This window comes from Pteronotus mesoamericanus, unplaced genomic scaffold (genome assembly GCF_021234165.1).
Source record: "Pteronotus mesoamericanus isolate MK-2021 breed Mesoamerican mustached bat unplaced genomic scaffold, CSHL_Meso_final contig_78, whole genome shotgun sequence".
Classification (NCBI taxonomy): domain Eukaryota; kingdom Metazoa; phylum Chordata; class Mammalia; order Chiroptera; family Mormoopidae; genus Pteronotus; species Pteronotus mesoamericanus.
The window spans coordinates 6773448-6794787 of record NW_026555258.1 but is presented as its reverse complement, the minus strand read 5'-3'; the positions used below and the strand labels follow the sequence as shown (position 1 = coordinate 6794787).

The window sequence follows — 21340 nt, the reverse complement described above, 5'->3', positions numbered from 1 at the left end:
GTTCAGCCAACATCAGGACAGACAAAAGAAAATCAAAACTTCAAAGTTGACAGTTTTTCCTACTAAAGCTGGTTGAGATGGGTGGCCAGCCAGTGGGGTGGCACCCAACTGAATTGGTAATCCAGGATGTGGGAGGGATCCAGACAAAGGAAAATTCCAGAAGATAAGACCCTAGCGGGCCCAGCTGACCAACAGTATAGAAAATAACAGCGGTCGCTTGTTTGTTGAAAACTGCTGTGTGCCCAGCTGCGTGCTCGCTCATTAGCGCTTACAACCCCATGAGCAGGGGACCACGCACCCTGGCTGGTCCAGCTGAGGTGTGCTGTCTTATGTAGTTACTAATAGCACCCCCCATTACTTTCAAAAGTGCCGTGATTGGGTAACAAATTACATGGTCTCGTTACCTAAGAGAAAGATACTATTATCTGTATTTTGCAGTAGAGGAAACCCGGGTCCAGAAAGGTTAGGTCACTTGCCCGAGGACACTTGGAGTAAACATCAGGACTGGGGTTCAGCTCTCAGCTGCAAGGTCCATGCCCTCACTTTCCTCAAAATTGTCTCCCCACGCAACGCATCTGTCTAATGGCCAGGATGCAGATTACTTCTTGGTCACCGTGGACTAAGTGGAAATGGCTTTCAGGCCAGCACAAGGGTGAGCTATGTTAGATATTAGAAAGAACTTCTTGATTATCCAAGTGGTGAGACCCCAAAATGGGCACCTAGGATGAGTAGTGGCGCCCTCACCTTAGAAAACCTGGAGCAGGGACTGTGCCTCATTGTCCTAGGTGATTCACCGCCAGCCTGGAGGCCAGGGCGGGGACAGCTGCATCGCCAGCTGCCATCCCTCCCAGCCCGGGCTCCCTGTGAATCATTCTCCACCAACAGACCATGTGGGCACCCGGGGAGGCTGGAGCCAGTTCCCAGACCCTGCCAGCTCAGCTCTCGTAAGACCTTCAACAAGCCGTTTGTCTGTCCACCCAGCCTTGCACTGCCCATCCATGTAGCTCCCCCAGCCATTGTGTGAGGCGACAGCCTGGGGCCAGCCCTGTCACAGGGGACAGGGACACAGGCGAACACAGGCGCGAGCCAGGGAAGCAGGTAGTGTAGGGTCAGGCAGATTTGTCTGGAAGAGGGGCCCTGGGGGACTGAATCTGCCTGATGCCCCTGGTGCACGTGGTCCTGCCACCAGGGAGTTGCTGGCTGTGGGGGGTGGGAGGGCGGGGGCGGCGGCAGGGGTGAGTCCATGGAAGAGGCGGGTTGTGGTCACACTGTGAGATCACAGGGTAAGAGGGAATGTGGTCAGGCAGTGGGGAGCTGGTTTCCTTCGCCAGGGGGACAAGGATGCTGCGGTGACTTTTTCATGACACATTGCTTGGGAACCATTTTGAGATTCCCCCAAAGCCAGCACGCTGAGCCCTCAGTGCCAGGAGCCCCAGCCAGCAGGGCAGAGGCGGGGAGTCTGCAGAAGCCATTTCAGAGCTGGCTTCTGAGTTGGCTGCCGCACTTCCGGCAGGGCCCAGTGCGCGCCGGAGCCCTGGAACTGGGGAGCCTCATAGGAGAGGGAGAGGCCTGGGGCTAGATGGATGGGGCTGCCCCCCACACCTTCCAGGGAAACCGGGCCTTGCCTGGAGCTGTTCTTCTGGGCCAGGCCAAGTGGCTGGCATCAGGGCTATCTCAGCCTGTTGGCCTGGGGTTACCCTGTGAACACTGGGACAAGCACTTTTGGTGCCTACCTCACCAATCCCAGCAGCTCTGTAGACAGGGCAGGGGCTTTGCTTGTCCCCTTTCACAACTGAGGGAACAGAGGTAACGACGTCATGTGCCCAGGGCCACAGGTCTGCCAAGGGGTGGAGCTGGGCCTGGGACCAGGTTTGTTTACTCCAGAGTCAGGTTTCTTACCCACACAGCCCTAACTGGCCTCTCCGCCTTTGGGACAACACAGCTCCGGGCCCTTCTTTCTAAAACTTAAATCTGGTCTTGTCAGTGCCCTACTTAAAAAACACAGAGCCTGTGCCGTCACGCCTCCCTGCCTCTGCACGCGCCGTTCTCTTTGCCTCAGCACTTCCCCCGTGCCCTGCCTGCCGTCCTCCTTGCTAGGCTGACCTCCCAAGCCCACTTCTCTGTGAAGCCATCCATGTGCAGTGAGGGCCCCGCCCTCCTCCAGCTCCCAGGGGCAGCTGTGGCTCCTGTCACAGCATCCGGGATGCAGCTCGCCACGTCAGCTCGTGTACCCCCAGACTGCAAGCTTCTTAAGAGCAAGGTCAGGATGGTACCCCTTCTGACTACCCAAAAGCCAGGGGTGGCACCTGGGTTACTAAATAGGAACTCGCGGATTTTCTTCATTGGTCATATTTCCGGAGCATTTCCACTGTGCCAGCCACTTCGCTTGGGGGCTGGAGAAGGAGCAGGAGCAAGGGAGGCCCCCGCCCTCCAGGGGCCCCCAGTAATAGGTGAGACAGAGAGCAGCCATGTGTACTGCAGAGTGACCGGCATCCTGGTGGGACAGCTCAGGGGGCTGTAGCGGCACTTAATCTGGCTGGCATAGGGGTTGGGGGAGAGGAGCCACCCTAAAAGGGGCCATACCTGGACAATAGAGAACGGGATGGCGTGGCCCCTGGGCTTGAGAGTCTTGTTTGCCTGGGTCCGAGGCTTGCTTCGCTCGCTCGCTCACTCGCTCACAGATACCTTTCTCTGCCCGGCCCTGAGTCGGTGCTGGAGGTTCAGCAGTAACTGAGAGATAGAACCTTTCCTTCTAGAAAGTTGGAGTGGGACCACCACCTCCAGCAGGCGTCTAGGCATTTCTGGGGCTGGGCGAGTCCTCAGGCATCTCTTGGAGGTAGGAACAGAGTTCGTTCTGGTCTTTTCGGAGGTGATCTCGGCCCGCCTTTCTGAAGGGAAGGCTGGGGCTCTCAGGCTGCTGGCCCCACGGCAGGCCGGTTTCACCAGAGAATAGACCTAACACAATAGCCCGATTGTGAGAGGCCGGCCTGCGCCCTTCCTCCCCCCTCATCCCCGCACACACATGTGAACATTTCTGTGATCAGAATGTCTTACAACAATGTATACATGTAACGGGACATTGTAATGGTTTACAGTGTTTACCGTTTTATGATGTTTTACAACATTATAATGTAATGTTTAGTGTCCCCCCTCCAAAGCTGTTATTAAATTAGTCACATGGCTTATAGTCAAAGTGAGAGAATTAGGATTTTGTCATAGAAACTACCATCAGAATGAAGTTCTGATGTGACCTATCACCACAAACTCCAAGCCGCCAGTGGCTGAATAACCCTTCTATTTGGGGTGTTTTATATAAATTTACAGAAAAGAAACGCTATTGAATGAATTGATTCATTCTTGAGATTTCCACAGTGTGTGTGTCTAGGGTGGCAGCAGGGTTGGGTAGAAAGAGCCCAGACCCGGGTTTGAATCCCTGCCTTCTGGCGCACCAGTGGGGGGGCCTGGGCAGAGGTGCTGGGCGCGTCCTCCGAGCCTCGGTCTCCTCCCCTGTAAAGTGGGGACTGCACCGCCCATTCTGCAGGACCCTCTTAGTGCCACCAAGTCTTTACAAGTTTCCTGTCGTTGTGTGTCTGGGTGGTTATTGGCGTCACCTTCCACCTCCTCCCCCTGGGCTGTGGGTGCAAGAAACAGAGCCCCTGCCCTACCTGCCCGCTGTGCGCTGAGACCGCATCAGATGGGATGTGCAGCGATCAAGGGAGAGGCTAGAGTCGGGCGCCCCTGCCTAGGGCAGGGCTGCTGTCTGTTACGTTTGTTCTGAGGTAGCTACCAGTGCCACCTCTCATGGCTTCCGAGGAGCTGCTCAGGTGTGGCCCAGCGTGGTCCCTGGGGGCCTGCGCCCCGATCCAGCAGCCCTGGGAGTCTCCCAGTGGGAGTGAGTGCAGGAAACACAAGGAGGCTCCACTCCATGGAGCCGGTGCCAGTGCTCCGTGGTGCCGACATGGGGGGACCGCAGTGCCGAGCACCAGGTGCGTGGCTTGCTGAAGTCAGACAGGCTGGCTGGGAACCCAGCCCCATCTCTCTCTGACCGCGTCACCACAGGCACGCTGTGTGGCGCATCTGTAAGAGGGGTGGCAATAATGCTTGTTCTGTCTCGGAGGTAGGCCCCTGTGACAAGCAAGTGATATAGCCCAGCCAGGCAGGCATGTGGTTTTCAGATGGGGTTGTGCAGCATTCTGTAGGACAGCAACCAAAACAGATGTGGCTGCTGGGGGCCATGGGCAGGGACCCAGTGACAAGGTCAGGAAAAAAGTCAAGATGCCTTGAACAAGGCGGAAGAATGGGGAAGGTATGGACTCTGAAGCCAGACTGAGCAAGGATCAAGTTCTACTTAATCATCAACTGTGTGGCCTTGGGCAAGTAACTTACCCTTTCTAAGCCTTGGTTTTCTCATCTATAAAATGGGATGCTAAAACTAGAGCCCAACTCCTAGGGTCCTGGTGAGGATGAAATTAGGTAATGCCTGTGCCTTTCTTAGCCCAGCGGGTACTTCACAAATCATTGTGGGTAGAGCAGTGGCTGAGTTCTGCCCGTGACCTTGCAGTAACACCATGCAGTACCCTCCACACCCCGCCCCACACACACAGGGCCATGTGCTTTACACGTTTCTGTCTGTTCCACCACTGCCGCCTTTATTGACTAATAATTAACCTATTTGTGTTTGCCAGCCCTGTGAAGTCAGTCAGAGCCTCTGCTGGCCTGGGCTGCCCGCAGCACAGCGAGCCGCCCTGGCTCCCGGCTGGAGCTTGCGCAGCCCGGGGGCCTGGTGCTAGAGAAGCAAATATCTAAGGCCGGCTTGCTTCCCGGAGTTCAGGGGGCATGGGTGAGAAGCTGCTGTCCCGGGCTAAGGGGCGCCAGTGTTGGCTGATGTCAGGTCCACCGGGCTTGGCCATGTGTGGCCAGACTCGGTGATAGGGGTGGGGTTTGGGGCGGGGGCCTTTGCCTCTCCTTGGGCAGCCCCAGCACAAGCCTGGTGCAGGTCCTCCCGTTTGGGGGACCTCCTGCGGCACGGAGGTAGCCCACTTTCCTCACCCACTCAGGTTCTGGCGGGAGACCAGCAGGCAGACAGGGAGTGCCTGTGAGGGTGTTGGATGCTCTACTGTAGGACTGGTGTTGGGTGCACTGAGTTCCTTTTGTTGTTGCACCTGCACTTGCTCTTAGTGTGGCCTTCTAAGACCCAGACATGCTGCAGGTCACCACAGACATAAGCCCCCCTCAGGACCTGGGGATTTTTGGACACTCTAACAGTATCTGTCAGGGCAGAGAGAATGCAGGTATCTGCTCTTTCCTCTGTGATTCTGATTGTTATGGTTCATAATAAGCGGTGACTAACATTTTCTGAGGGTTGGCCACGTACCGGGCACTGGTGCCGAGGCCTTCCTGGGCATGACCACGTGTGGCTCTCCTAGAAAGCAGCAGAATGTGGTTCAGAGTGCTGGACCCAAGTCCTGGGGCTGCCACTCCCCCACCATGTGGCCTCGGGCACAATCACATACCCTCTGTGCCTCAGTTTCCTACCTGTAAAACGGTGATGAATAGCAGTACATAGGTTATAGGGTGGCCGTGAGGATTCTACAGGTCGGTGAGTGCCTGGATCAGGGTGAGTGCAATATAGGCATCAGCTGTTGCTAAGAGATGGGCACTATTATCATTCCACTTTTCAGAAAAGGAAGCTGAGGCTCAGAGAGAAGAGCTAGGGTTTGAACCTAGCTCGTGAGCACTACCTTACTGTACCCCAGTTTGGAAAAGTACCCGTGGGGAGCATCGGGCCAGCTTCAGAAGTGGTGTCCTCCACTGTCCTCAGAGCCCCAAGGAGAGGGAGCCCTTTGCTAAGTAGCGGACAGGCCTCTGGGAGCCCTCCCATCCCACAGCGGAGGAATAGCTGACCCATGACATACATATCACAGAAGGAGGAGGGAGGGGTCGGGGAAGAATTTCTGTTTCGAAATGTTATCTAACACTGAGCACTTTCAAGGGACTCGGAATGTGGAGCCTGTGCCGTCCCCCTGCCTGATGCCGGTTCGCCCCTGCTTCCCAGCCACATCCAGCCTGCTTGAGACGAGGGTACCTGGGAAACCTCCCACTGTGAGGAGGGATCAGGCGCCCTTGGGCATGCAGAGAAAGCCAGGGCGGGACTTTGCCTCAAGTCACAGAGGCACAGACTTCAGGCTGGCACGTCCCTTCCAGCACTGTAGCCCTGCGCCCCTCTCCTCCCTGGCTGAGGGTGTGGGCACCAGCTGCCCGCGCCAGGGAAGTTTCTGAACAAGGGCTCCCGGCTCCCACAGGACAGCGCTCGCTTTTGCTTTTGCCTGGGCGTCCTCCCTAGCCAGGGTGCAGAGGAACCGCAAACTTACAAACGGCTTCCCAAACGCTCAGCTGCTCCTGACGTCTGCAACTGCTTGGTCTGCTGGCCTCTTGGGCACACACCTACACAGAGCACACACTCACGCACACCCCCCAGCGCCGGGCCAGGCCCAGGAGCCACCGCCGTCCCCCAAAGGCTCTTTGTCTGCGGAGGAGAGCGGCTGACTGACGAAGCCTCGGAACCCCAGCCCGTGATCCCACGCCCAGAGCACCACCCCCTGCCCCGGCATCCACTGGTCCTGCGCTGGCACACACCTTGTTTGGCTCCAAGTGAAAACAGGAGTGACCCCCTCTGGGATCCGGCTGCACACGCACCCCAACTGGAAGAGTCGGGGTCTAGAGTCCCAAGACACAGGGCCAGCTGCTGCCTCTCTCTTCCTGTCCCTCGGTGCCACCAAGCTAGCCCCTTACCTCGTCCCTCCTGCTTGGCTCCTGGGGCCGCTCCTTACATGCTTCCCTCTGGCCGTCAGCGGGGCAGCCTGTCCATGGCCTCCAGGAGGGCCCTCAAGTCTCAGGCTTGCCCGGCCACCCGGCAGCCCTGCCTCGCTGGCCTCTGCTGGCTCTGCTCCTCCTGCACAGTGCAGCTCCGCCAGGCTGGGTGGGGGCTGGCCGGGGTCCTGCAGGGCTGCTCACAACCTGCCTCCTCTTGGGGTGGGAGCCGGCGGCTGCCTCAGGGCCATGCTCTGCAGGTCTGGGCTCAGGCAGCACCGCTTGGGGCTTGGTCGGTCCTCAGGCCGTCTGCTGCAGCCTCATTTGAACTCCCAACTCCTTTGTGGAGCCTTTACATGCCGCCCGCCCGGAGGAAACTGTGAGCACAGCCTGACCCTGGTTGGCTGCAGGCACTTCTCTCCACCCACCAATGCAAGAGGATCCCCCAGGCCCCAGAAAGGCTCCGGGCCTCCCCTCAGCCCCAGACAGAGGCGGGCCGCCCAGTGATGTCACACTAGCTCCGGCCCCAGCTGGCCTGGCCCCTCCCGCCCCAGCCCGCTTTGGCTGCTTCAGCGGCCCCCTCCTTCCCTGGCACGAGCCGCCTGGCCAGCTCTGCTCCCTGGCCCGCCCGCTCCCCATAAGCCCAGGCAGCTCCTGGTTCACTCCGCAAGGCAAACAGCTTCCCTTCTGACTCAGGTAATGGGCTGCGATCTGCTCCAGCTGTGCACGCAACAGTGCGCAAGCTGCAGGGAGCAGGGCCCTCCCCAGCACGGCCCCACAGAGCCAGGTGGGCAGGCAGGGCAGCCCCTGCAGATGGCCTTCCTGGAGGCCTCCTTCCCGTCCCTGAGCCCTGGGGAAGGAAGTCCAAGGCTGTCTGCACAGAAACCAGTGGCATCCGTGTCATGAAGGCGGGGGAGACAGGAGCCAAGAGCCGTGGAAACACCACAGCTGGGGTGAGGGCGGTGCTGGAGAAACACTGTCACTGCCCCCTGCATGGCTTTGATTAAGTCACTGATGAAGTCACCTCTCTGGGCATCCCATTCACGCATCAGCAAATGAGCGAATCCTAGTAGTCACTTGCCTCCAAAGACCATGGTGAGGGTTCTGTGAGGTCGTTCTGGGAAGGGTCGTCGGCGCAGGGCGACGACTGAACTCAGACTCTGGGGTCAGGTCTGGGGCCGGGGCTGCCCTGACCCCAGCCCCCATCGGATTCTGCAAGGAAGAAATAATGGGTGACCATCAGAGTCCTCCGCACAGCCTGTCATCGAGGGGGAGCTTGTGAGTGCTGACAGCGAGAGGAGAGGAGGAGACGGCACTGGACCCCAAAGCGAGCAGTCCCCCAGGACAGGAGGGCGAGAACCAGCCAGGGAGCACGCAGGCTCAGCTGCATCCCTCTGCCTGGACCACAGCCATGTGAAACAGCGCTGGGGACTCTTCTTTCTTTAAAAAAGAAAAAAGAATGATGATGGTGGTGGTGGTGGTGGTGTGTATGTTGGGGTGCCAACTGAGAGAAATTTTAATGGGGTTCTCCCCACGCCTCAGCACAGTGCATCATGTTCTTGGTCCCTAGGCAAACGGCCCATCCTGCCCGCCCCCCTCGCCTGAGGGCTGTCACTTCTGTCTTTGCAGGGAGCACGTTTTCCTTCCTGCCTCAGCTTCTCTCAGCACACTCGGACCTTCTCCTTTTTGCTGTGTGTCAGTCCCACCCCTTTTTAGAAGGTGTGTCTTTGCCAAAAGACCTCTGTATGCTATAGACCACACTAGCAGACAGCTGGATTGGACAGAAACCCTCCCTACATCTCCCACAGGGTTGAAGATGCCCTGCCATTCTGTGGCTTCCCCGAAAGGCCCGGTGGGGCCGGGTGGGGCCGGGTGGGGCCGTGGTGGTGGGGCTGTGGCAGGCGGGGACTGGGGAGGGTGGGAGGTGGGGGGGAGCTCAAGAGAAGCAGAAGCACAGGGGAGGGAGCTGAATCCTTTTTGATCTACACGCTTGACAGCCCGGGGGCTAGCATGCTCCCTTCTTTTTCCCCTCCTTCTTCCTCTCTCTTCTCCAGGGTGTGTGGAACCTGCTCTGAGCCAACACCAGGAAGCCAAAGTCCCTGTCCTTTCAGAGCTCACAGTCAGGAGGGGAGGCAGGCAGACAGACTGGCTGCGTGCGGAGGTCTGGGCGCCAAGGGGGTATCTAAGTCGGAGGCCTGACTAATCCTGGGCGGGCAGTCAAGGCAGGCTCCCTGACAGTGTTGCTTCGGCTAAAGCCTGGGTGCTTGGTAAGAGTCGGCCAGTGGTGAGGCTGGACAGAGGGTGGTGGTCTTGGCAGAGACAACAGTGTGTAAGGACCATGTGGTGGCTTGCTTTTCCAAAGAGATGTCCCCAACAATATCTCCTGGTCCACAGGGAAACCTTGACACTCCTCCCCTTGAATCTAGGTGGGTTGGTAACTGGCTTGTAACTGACAGAGCGCAGTGGGAGTGGCTTTACCGGACTTCAAGGCTGAGTGAGAACAGGCGGTGCAGCTGTGCAGCTTCCGCCTGTTCACTAGGGCAGCCTCTTCTGGAGCTCTGAGCCAGGTTGGAGCCTGAGAAGTCCAGCTACCCCGAAGCTGCCATGCGGAGGCCATCAGATGCGTAGGTCCCGGCTGACAGCCAGCACCAGCCCCAGGCGTGTGAGGAAAGATGCCTCTCGATGATTCCAGCCCCGAGCCATCGAGTTGCCCCTAGCTAGAGAGTCTTCCTGCTGAGGCCTCAGACATCGGGAGCAAAGATAAGCCATCCCACTGTTCCATATCTGAATTCTTCATCACGGAATCCACAAGGATAAGGAATGGCTTTTCTGGGCCTCTGAGTTTGGGTGGTAGTTTGTTGCACAGCATCAGTAACTGGAGCAGACCCCGAGGCAAGAGCAGGTGCAGGGAGCTGAGAAGTGCTTTTGGCTGAGCAGAGAAGGGGAGCAGGGCAGAACACGAGGCCTTGTGAGAGGTGGGGCTTTATCCCAAGGATGGGCGCAAGCAACTGAAAGGTTTTAAGCGTGGCAGTGCTCCGACTTGCTTTTACTCTGAAAGCCCCCATTAATTGTTGAGTGCAGCCTGGATTGATGGGAGCCTCAGACAAGTCACCCAGAGCTTGTGGGAGATGGCTGCAACCACCCTGGTAGGAGAGGCCGTTGGAGTCAGTAGGTCAGGGGGAAGGGAGGTCCCTCGGACTTCCCCCCCTCCAGAACAGGTGCAGCTCAAGTCCCTTGAGAACAAATTTGCTTCCACAATTCAAAGTTCCTAGGACCTCATCAGGAGGGGGAGGAGCACAGGTGGCCTTGCTCTGTCCATCTTTCATAACCCCTGCCCCTTTGGTGGCCTCTGACAGTTGAGTATGCAGCAGCTGGGGAGCGTGAGCCATAGAGTCAAGTTCTACTTCTACCACTCAGTAGCTCTGAGCCTCACTTCGCTCACCTGTGAAATGGAGATGATACAAGGATTTACTCCATAGAACTGTTGTGAAAATTAAATAAGATGAGACACATTAAGTGTAACATACCATGGCTAGTACATAGCAGGTGCTCAGCAAATGCTGGCTACAGTGATTTGTTTTACCTCCTTGTCTGTGAGTCCCTGAGCACCAGGACTTGCGTGGGCGCAGCCTTGGGGAGCTCTCGTTTCTTCTGGCCCAGTGCGGTGGAGTGATACCTGAACGGCTGGCTTGGGGAGGGCTAAGAGCAACGGCTTAGAGTCCAACAGGTCTGAGTTCAGATCCCAAAGCTGTCACTCACCTGGGAAATCCTCTGATTCTCTTTCAAACTTTGTTTCTTCATTTTTAAAAAATGAACACTAGCACTCCTCAGGGGTAGAGTGAGATCACGGTAACGCACCTGGAGCACTTAGCACGGTACCTGGCGTTTGGCATCTGGCAGTTGCTCAGGACGTGTGTGCTGCTGCTGGGGCTCTTCCCTGTTCCCACACTGTTCCCCACCCTTACCCAGAACACCTTTGTCAAGCTTCCACCTTGATTGCTTCCAGATCGTGGAATCCCCCTTGACCTTCTATAGGAGCACTATTCCCACATTTCCACTGCCTGTTGGACCAAATCATCAAGTGACTAAAACATTTAAGGAGGAGAGAATCTTCGTTTTCCTTATTAGAGTTTTTATACAGATGAGAAATGTCTGATGTTTACATGGTGGCAGAACACAAAGAATCCTAATGATGTCTGACAGTGTGTATAAATGATTTCATGCATTTTCATGTCCTATCACCTTCCTGACAGTTACAATTTTTTTTGTGGTTGTTGGGAATGTTGGGCTGTTGAGCTTACTGTGTGTATGGTAGGAGTGGGGGGCGAGTGCGTGGATAATATGCCTTATAAGGGAGCGCTTGGGACGGGAGGAACAGAATTCCAAGCTTCACATGTCCCAAACTGACTTTTTTCCTTCTAGAACTTTTTAAATGCTTTTCCATTGCCTTCTGGCCTGTGTTGTTTCCAATCAGAAGTCAGTTCTCTTATTGTTCCTGTGTACATGATAGGTCTTTTCCCTTCTGACTTCTTTTAAGATATCTCTTTGTCTTTGATTTGTAGGAGTTTGACTGTGGTGTGAACAGACGTGGTTTTCTTGGTATTTATTCTATGCAGGCTTCACTGAGCTTCTTAGGTCTATGGGTTGATGTTTTTCACTGAATTTGGTAATGTAGGGGGACTTTTTTGGTCATTATTCCTTCAAATATTTTTTCTGCCCAATTCTCTCTTCCCTCCCCTTCTGGAATTCCATTTACACATTAGGTGTTGTCCCACTGGTCACTGTGTTTGTTTGTTTGTTTGTTTGTTTCTTTATTTTTATCTTTCTTCACTGTGTGCTTCAGTTTGGATCATTCCTATTACCTATCTTCAAGTTTGCTGATATTCTCTTCTACAATATTTAAGCTGCTTTTGATTTCATCCAAAATATGTTTTATGTCAGGTACTTTATTTTTTGTTCCTAGAATTTACCTAGGTTTATTTTTATAGGTCCATTTCTCTTCTGAGATTCTCTATCCATTTATTTATTCTATTCTTCATTTCCTGAAAATCCTGTGGATATTTATAATAGCCACTTGAGAATCCTTGTTTATTAACTCCAACATCTGGTTCATCAGTGGATCTGATTTTATTGACTGCTTTCTCTTGATTGTCACATTTTCCTGCTTTTTCACATCTATATATTTTTAGTTGCATATTAAACATTTTGGATAATACATAAGACCGTGTATTTTATTGTCTTCCTCTAAAGAATGTTGTTTTATTCTAGCCGGCAGTCAAATCACTGTCATACCCACTTGAGAATGTGGAGGCTTGGTTTTCAGGTTTTATTCCGGTAGGTTTATTTTGGTTTTGCCCATAACCCTAGGGTATAACCCTTTGTATTGGGCTTCTTTGTAAAGAATGGCTTTTCTGGAATTAAATCAAAGGCCGTAAGTTGTTGCTCAGCCCCTTCAATTTGGCAGGACTTGTACTCCAGCTTCTGTCTTCCAGGCCATTGTTGAACTCTCTGCCTCCCCACTACTGCTTTCTTTAGGGCTCCTTGGAGTCTCTATCCACACATGTACAACTTAGGGGTTAACTAAGGATTTGTGGGGGAGGAATTTGTATAGAGGGAGCTTTCCCTCTGTGGTCCTCTCCTTTCTGGCATTTTCCTCTTCAATTTTTATCCTCAGTGACTAATCTCTTTCCCCTTTTCCCAGCCAATAACATTGCTACATTCCGTCTTAGTTCTGTTCTCGCATGTGTCACCGCAAACTGGGAAGTGCTCTAGGGTGCTTCCACCTTTCCAGGACCACGTCTCCTCCGGTTTCTGTTGCTTTGGGTTGTTTTCAAGTGATTTTAAGTAGTTTCTGTCTATTGTCCAAATTTGATAGTTGTTTTTGACCAGAGAGTTAACTTGAATATAATCATGCCTCCATTTCAGGAACAGGGACTCCCTGCATCCCCGCTGAATGTGTCTTCTCGCCCAGACCTCCCGCACTCACTGCTGTTTTTGCCCCACCAGAAACCTAGCAGCTGGTTGGTAGTTCTTAATTCATGTCTCTTTCCTCCCTGCTCTTGGTCATCTCTGTTGGGAAATACCAGTCCCAATAATCCATAGATTGTTTCAGCTCCGTGTACCTACCTGGACACCAGAAGATGACAAAATGGGCTGTCCCCACAAGCCTTGTTAGAGCACCTTATGTCGCTACCTGTGATTACTAGACATCAAGCTCAACATTCTATAGTATCTTTTTTTTCTCCTCTCAAAACCTATGAGGCAAGTATTACTATTCTGCTCTATTAACAGGAAGACAGAGCCTTAGCAAATAGAAGGCCCTTGCACCAGGCTACGCAGGTAGCAAGCAGTGAGTCTGGGATTGGGGCTGCCTCTGTGCTAGCAGGAGCACAGTTGTCCGGAAAATGAATTGCCTTTTTCAGCTGTAACACATTTTTTCTTGTTTTAAGATCTCCCAAATCGGGATACATCTTAATAGCATGTCAGGGTTTAATTGGCAGCACTTTTTGTTTTTTATTAGCATATGATGCATTTATCACTTGATGACTTCTCAGATTCGAGGAAGTTTGGCAGTTTTAGCGATCAAGCTTCCAGTGAAGCTGACCCACAGTGAAGGGCCAAAAAGGCAAGACCCCTCCTCCCCTCCTGGTCTGCTGGTCTTAGAAAGGCCTTGGGGAGGGTCCGAGCATCAGGAAGCTGGCAGCACTGCCAGAATCCTGCATCCATCCGGATTTAACAGAACAGCTGCCTGTAAGCTGAGAGTGAGCCAGCTGGTCCCCTCCTCTCCTGGAGTCATTGTGGTCAGATCCTGTGACTCGCTTCCCTGTGCCTGGCAGGGCAACCACGTGTTCCCTGGCCCTGGTGAGAAGTTAGGAGACTTGCATTTATGGGAAGACTCCAGGGCAGTGCTACTGGTCACCCAGGACGGCCCAGTGTCACAGAGGGTGTCCAGGCCGTACGGAAGGCCCTTTGAAGACACTGTCTGTTACACGCTTGCCAAACAAATGTCAACACGGGGCGCATGCTCGGTTACAAAGCAGCTTTGAGAGCCTGTTTTTAGCACATGTGGGATCGGTTTCATGCCTGACTTCTCAGCCCCCCGCCCAGGGACAGAGTCAGGGCAGCCCTTCTCCCCAAGTCTGGATACCACCTGACAGTCGGACACGTTTGCTGTTCGGTCAACAAGTATTTATTAAGCCCCACCTGAACACCAGAGATTGGGCTCCAGGTCCATTTACTCAAAGCCAGTTTGCCGAGACTCTCAGTTGCCTGGTTTTCATTTTGTCATCACAACGGTATTTGAAGGGATGCTCGTTTGGTGTCTCCTTGCGGTCTCCGGCTGCAGCGGGCGCCGGGGCCGTTCTCTGGGAGAGGAGGCTGGGGAGCAGAGAGAGGAGAGGTTTAATTTTAGTTTGCTGGTTTTCTTTGCATCCTCCTAATAAAAATTTCACTGGAAATGTTTAAAGCTGTTTTAAATCATCCCTGTTCTGTATAATTTTCTAAAAAAATGTTGCTTTTAGAACATCGTCTCTGTCAGACAAGACCTTTGTCCCAAACCGGAGATGAGGGGCTGACGGCAGTTTTATGGCCAGTGCAGGCGGGTCGCGGCCCCCTTACAGATACCTGCTGAAATGCTCGTCCCAGAAGCAGTGAGCAGTTGGTGACCTTGCTTATCTTTCCTGGGGCCCGAGGAGGCAGCTGGGAAGATAAACCAGGGCTCCTGGCGAGGCGCTGATGGAGCGAGCTTTCCAGGCACAAGGCCAGGGTGAAATCACCAGGCAGAGACACTTCCAACACCTCGAAATCCACCCTGGGGGACCCTCCCCATCCCTTTCAACATGGAACCCAGTCTGTCCTGGTTTCTATGTGTGCAGAGCATTTGGTAAACAGAATGCTTGAGACCTGACTTTCTGGAAGGGGCAAATCCCAGCTGACGCCCCAGACGCTCAGCCTAGTTTGGGCCTGGTCTGTTCATCCCCCACCCTCTACCCCCCTGCCAGAGTCTGTGGTGTGAGTGTTCATCTGTCCCCCCACCTCCACTCACCCACCACAGGGGGTCAGAGAGACGCCTGTAGGAGCCGGTTTCACGTTCCTTTCCTGCTAGAGCCTTGGCCCAGCCAGGCCTCCCACCCCCTACCCCAGCTGATGCCTGGTATCCACTTAGGAAATGCTCTTGTCCCCGCTCCCCCCGTGAATGCTGTGATTCAGCACACACAGAGAGGAGCTTCACTTAAGAAAGAAAGCATTCACGGCCGCCATCCAGCTCCGGCAGGCGCCGGGAGACAGCTGCCGGCTCCTGCCCCGCCGGCGGGAGGGCCGCCCACCCGCCCGTACACAGAGGGGTCTCTCCGCTTTATTTTTTTATTTTTTTAAGACCCACAGCCTGTCTTGGTTGCTGGACCAAATGCAGCTTAAATCTGTGTTCAGAACACCTCATTAATAAGTAGCTGATTAATAGTCTCCTGGAATTAAGAGAGCACCACTCGTGAAACAAAACGTGTGTTTCGGGCCTGAGCGTGTCTGGCACCGTACTCAGCCCCTCGGCTGGGGCCGCAGCGGCCTCGAGGGCACCGCACTGGGCCCCTGGCCCTTCCCTACCCGAGACCTGCTTCGTGCCTCTTCCTAACTCTGGCGTTTGAAAACACCTATAAGTAATAATAGCCACCGTGTCTGCTGTGAAGTTTAACCATAAACTTCATTCCAGGTACATTCTAAGTACAATGTGAAGCTCTTTACTATCTCAAAGACCCGCAGCTTCTTGTTGTGGGTATGATGATTCTAATCTCCACTGTGCATGTATGAAAGCTGAGACATAGAAGAGTCAAAAGTCTTTTCCAAGGTCACTCAGAGTGAGGTCTGACCCCCAGAACTGACTCAGCTCTTTGTTTCTTTATTGTTGAAATGCTGCATGCATTCAGTAAAAGTAAATGCCTTACTCCCTCCTTGTTAGCAAACCAGAGCTTCTGAACAGCTGAGAGTAACTATATAATACACATGTCATGTGAGGTTCCTGTCCCCACCTCCAGTGCTCAGCCCCTCCCCACTGCCACCCCTGTAAATCCAGCATGGGCGCTGTGAGGAGGGGGATGTCCTGGACTCAAAACAAGTGTAGTTTTGAAATGAGACAGCTGCTTCTCCCCTAGGCCACATGAGGAGGCTCTGGGAGAGTCCTTTTTCAAAGACGGCATGTGGGGAACTACAGAATGCTAGACCCTCCGTGGAGCATGGGAGAGCCCTGAGGAGCTGAGAGAAGGGGGCTACGTGCCTTTCAGCCTCCTCTCCCCTTCGGGGGAACAAGAAGAAGGGGGTGAGCAGCATTAGCCTCTGAAGTGTGGGTCCCACTGAGCATAGAAACTGGTGTAGAGATCTCTGAAGGTGGGGCTCTGCGCAGTCGGGGAAAGGTGGGTCCCACCACCCCATTCCAGTTCTCTGTGGCCCTCACAGAATGTCAGGAACTGCCCCCAGACGTTCCTGGGTTTCCATGTGAAGAGGGCAGGGGCCAGCAGCGGGGCAGGAGCTGTGGCCGCCCAGGTGGCACACCGGTGCAGGGAAGGGGTTGGGACACGCACCCCTTGTGGCAGAGGAGGGCTGGATGGCTGCCCTTCCACAACAGAAGGGCCAGGACACAGCGGAACAGGGCCCTAGGAAACCCAGATCACCACCGGTGTGGAGACCACCTGCATCTGAGGGCACCAGACCGGACCAGGGCCCTCCCACGGCAGGCTGGTGACTCCTATGTGAGCAGATGTCACCTCTCCCAGAGAGAGGGGCCCAGCGAGGTCTGCTACAGCCCAGAAGCGGTTAAGGGAGGCCTTTCAGGCAGGCAAAGGGAAGGGACTTGATGAAGAGCAGAACACGCTCCATCCCACCTCCTCCAGGCCCACAGGGAGAGGGGAGGGAGGGAGGGGGGAACGGAGATACACTTCAAATTGAGTTTGAATCAAGACTTAAAATGAACAGAACCAAGTCTTAAACCTTGAAGTGAGACTATGCTGGTGGTGGGAAGTGAGTGCAGGGTTACAGAATCTGGCCCAGATGTCATCGAGGGACCAGCTGTCCAAAACTGGAAAGCAGAGTCAGCGTGGCGTGGGTGGGGAGTGGGTGTTGGAGAGAAGAAAGCATTTCACATTTGTGCTCCCAGTGGCCTCCGACTCCTCAGTAAAGTAGTGATGACTTCAGCCACTCAATGACCCCAGACGCCCAGAAGGGCCAGGGCTGCCCAAGGAGCCTCTACTCCGTGAGAGAGGTGGGGCAGAAACATCCTGCTGAGCTGTGGCTGGCTGCGGCGGTGAGCCGACGGGACCCGTCAACACTACCTGCCAGGGAGCCATGGCGGGGACAGGGATCCGGTGAAGTGGGAGGAAGAGGAAGAAGAAAGGGGGAGAAATGCTGACCGTGGTCCCAGCCCCCAGAAGCATGCAAACCTGTGAGCTCCACCACCCTCACCTTCCTCATCTCTGTGGGAAGGTGTGCTCATCCCTTTCTTATGGGTGAGATGCCTCCATCCTCACGGCCAAGGGTCAGGAATTGGGGTTGCTTTCCGCCACACCCAGGCTCTTTCCTACAGCTTGGCAGGTGAGGTTGGTGAACATCAACACTACCACTGGCCTTTGACGTGGCAGACCTCACTGGGCCCCCTCTCTCCAGGAGAAGCAAGATCTCATTATACAGGAGTCACCTGTCTGTGGTGGGAGGGACCAGCTTTGGTCTGGTCCCCTCTGACACAGGTGGCCCTGGTAAGCAGGTGGTCTTCACGCTCTGTCCTCCTTGCCATGCCCCTGGAGGAAGGGGAGGCAGCAGGGACTTCAGAATTGGAACTTACAGAGTCCACGGTATAGAGAAAACAGGTGGTCACAGGGATGACCCCAGGATTTTTATCTCAGCCTCAGAAGATGTTTTCCCTTAGTTTGGGCTCCTGTAACAAAATACAGACAGTCCCAGCTCACAGTGATTTGATTTACGATGATTTGCAACTTGACGATGGTAGTAGAGTTACATGCATTCACTAGGAACTGTACTTTGAATTTTGAATGTTGCTCTTTTCCCAGACAGCAGTATGCAGTACGATACTCTCTCATGACACTGGGCAGTGGCAATGAGCCGTAGCTCTCAGATGGGCACGTGATCACAGGGGTAAACAACCGATACTCTGCAGTGTAGCTTCTAATGCCTTTTCGACTTATGTTTTCAGCTTATGATGGGTTTAGCGGGAGTAACCCCATCATAAGTTGAGGAGCATCTATACCATAAACTGGGCACCTTATAAACAACAAATATTTATTTCTCAAAGTTTCAGGAGGCTGGAAAGTCCAAGATCAAGGCATTGGTGCATTCAGTACCTGGCGAGGTCCCACTTCCTGGTTCCTAGACACCTGTCTTCTTAGTGTATTTGGACAGTGTGGAAAGAGTAAGGGAGCTCTCTGGAGTCTCTTTTATAAGGGTGCTAATCCCATTCATGAGGGCTCCACCCTCATGACCTAATGACCCCCTATAGGCCTTGCCTTCTAATACTATCACCTTGGGGTTAGGATATCAACATACAAGCCTGAGGGGGACCCGAACATTCAGTTCACGGCAGGGTAGAGTTTTTAACTGTCCTGTGATGGGTAGTAATTGAGTTTGACAAAAGGCTTAAATCACACCTGGGTAACTGAGATACTGTCCTGCTTGATAAGGTCACCTACTAGGATGGCTGTTCTCCTTGTCGCTTGGCATTTACCTCCTGCCCAGCCTTCACCCCGCCCCACCCTCTTTGGGGTTGCCTGGGTTTTGTGCTGTAGCCCCTGGAAGGAGCCATTCTGGGATCCTTCCCCCTTTTTAAGCTGGTTTCAGGTGAGTTTCTGTCATTCGACCAAAGGGATTCTGACTTATACTTTTTCCCCCCTTTCTTTCGTCTAAGGAGTATTTACTGAGCTGGCACTGGGAAGCGGCTGAGAGCAGAGCAGATGTGGCCCCTGACCCTGGGCAGGTGTTGAATAATCAACAAGTAGAGGTTAAGGACTTTGGCAGATGTGGCCTCGAACCCCACTCTGTCATTTGCTGGCCAGAGGACCTTAGACAAGTTTAATTTATCTGAGCCCAGGTCCCTTATCTGTAAACGGGGCCCCCCAAGGGCTCAGGGAGATGTGATGTGGAGCTGGCCCACAGCCCTCCTCTAATTACAGACTGATTATTACAGAGGAAGGGTCCAAGGGGGGCCTGGAGGGCTACACAGGGAGTCCTCTGTGAGCCAGACCTGCAGAGTGGGTAGGTCTGTGAAATGGGCCTAATAACGGTGGCTCCTTCGGAGACTGCACGAGGGCTCCGTGGAGCTCGCTGATGATCGAGCCCAGTGCCTGCTATCCACTAGGTGCCCAGCTAGTGGCACTTACTAGATTATCATTAATATGCTGAGGTTCACAGTTACTGATGAATAGGCAGCACATTCACCGACCAGAAGTTTTAGCTCAAACTTAATCTCAGTTCATGCTCTTGTTCTGGCTCTGGCAGAGGTGAGAATCCCAAATTTGGGTCCCACAGGATCCCATGGGATTGCTCAGTCTCTCCCTGTAAGCTGCCCTCATGATTTGGCCCCTTCATCTCAGCTCTCTGTCCTTACAAGGGATGGAAGATGATCCTTCTGTGAGAGACACGTCCAGACCTCAGGGCAATAGTGCCTTGTCTGGGCTTGCTCTGCCTCAGAGGAAGGTTTGGCCACAAGGTGGGTCACGCTGTCTTGTGCTGACATGCAACAGGCCTGGCAAGGCAAGATTTGACCAGTCATGCCCCATGCACCTGTCCCCAAGAGGTTGCTGGCGTGGCCTGTGGCTGGGAGAAATTTCCAGACCTGCCATTCCCGGGTCAGTCCGACTATAGGGAGGCCCAGGAAGCTGTGACTGCCAGGTCCATGGGAGATTTGCCGGTCCACATCACCCACTCAACACCACCCAGTCCTCTCCTTCTCAGGAAGGGGGCACCCTATCCAGTGGCTGCATAATGCTCCTGAACCCAACCCACTATGCCTGGCTGCGCTGGCCACAGGTGCCGCAGTGGGCACGGCCAGTAATAGAGACCTGTGGGACTCTTCCTGTCTGGGCCGGGGGCGTGTGGGTGGTGTGGTCCACACAGAGCGGCAGAGGCTCCCCAGCTGCACCCTCAGGATGACCAAGCAGAAGACAGCTGCACCTGCAGTAGCAGAGACCCCCAACGTCAAGCTCTTGGGGAAGTGGAGCATTGATGATGGACAGATCAATGACATTTCCTTGCAGGATCACATTGTGGTGCAGAGGAAATATGCCAAGTACCTGCCCCACCGTGCAGGGAACTGCGCATCCAAGCACCTCCATGGAATGCCATGCCCTGTTGTGGGGCACCTCACCGACTCAGTGGCGATGCACGGCCATGGCCATGGCAAGAAACTCACGACCATGCACTTCATCAAGCACACCTTCGAGATTACCCATCTCACTGGCAGGGGCCTCCCGCAGGTCCTGGTGCCATCGCCACCAGTGGCTCCTGGGGGGGCTCTGCTTGCACTGGGTGAGCCAGAACTGAGGCGACAGGCTGTGGACGTGTCCCTTCTGCGCTGTGTGAGTCGGGACATGGGATGCTCTGCACAGGTGCCCGTGAGGCTGCCTTTCCGGAACATCAAGACCATCACCAAGTGCCTGGCAGATGAGCTCAGCATGGCCGAGGGCTCCCCCAACTCCTTTGCCATCAGGAAGGAAGACGAGCCCTGACTGGTTGGGCATCCTCCCGCAAAGCGAAAGGCTGCGGGTTCCATTTCTGGTCAGGGCAAACGCGTAGGTTGCAGGTTTGGTCCCCAGTCAGAGTGCGTGCGAGGGATGGCCGATCAATATATTCTCTCATCAATGTATCTCTCCCTCTCTTTCTCCCTCTCCTCCTCTCTCTCTCTAAAAATAAATAAAGTCTTCAAAACGGAGAAAAAGAGAGATGAGCTGGAACATGGGACCAGGTTCACCCATTGACTGCCTGGCCACAGCCCCAGTAAACCTGTTTGCCCTTTGGGGCAGCACCACCAAAAAAACCACGGAGACCTGTGGGGAGATGGGTGCCAGATAGCCAGAGGTGTGACCGGCTGGGAGGCCAGAGCGCCGAGAGGCGGCCCTGGGCCACACACGAGCAGCGGGTGGGTCGACACCATGAGGGTGAAGGGGAGAAGCAGAAGCTGCCTCAGCGGGGGCCAAGGTGAGGGAGGCCCAGGCTCTGGGGTCAGCCACCGCGCCCCAGGGTGCCCTCTAACCCCCCGAGCATTGTCACACAGTGTAGAGCAGCTGCTGAGAGGCTCCAGTAAGATAACACAGTGTTTCCCCAAACTTAGGCCTTTGTGACCATCTCTGCTATTTGTACTGTCTTTCTCACTTCTCTTGAAATCTATTTTATTCACATCTGTGATATTAAGGGTTTGATATGCTATAGCTTTTCTAATACATGCAAAAGTAGGTACAAATATCCATCCCTGGACTACCCATGAGCCACTCAGTGAAGTGTGTCCAGACTTTGAGAAAATGACAGGTATTGTTGGACTTGA

At 54.2% G+C, this 21340-nt stretch overlaps 2 protein-coding genes and 1 pseudogene across 3 annotated transcripts in view; 2 read left to right on the top strand and 1 right to left on the bottom strand.

Moving 5' to 3' along the window:
* The window catches only part of ANGPTL2 (angiopoietin like 2), a 34090-nt gene extending 26865 nt beyond the window's left edge, over positions 1-7225 (bottom strand). The window contains exon 1 of one of the 2 annotated variants that reach the window (XM_054584362.1): positions 6793-7225. The gene's annotated coding sequence lies outside the window, so the exon portion shown is untranslated. Of the gene's footprint in view, positions 1-6636; positions 6678-6792 lie in introns of those variants that run through there. The other variant, XM_054584363.1, reaches the window with a different exon arrangement.
* LOC129079261 (zinc finger and BTB domain-containing protein 34) overlaps positions 1-21340 on the top strand; it is a 265100-nt gene that overhangs the window by 176911 nt on the left and 66849 nt on the right. The window lies entirely within an intron of this gene.
* On the top strand, positions 19950-20528 carry LOC129079442 (40S ribosomal protein S5-like; annotated as a pseudogene).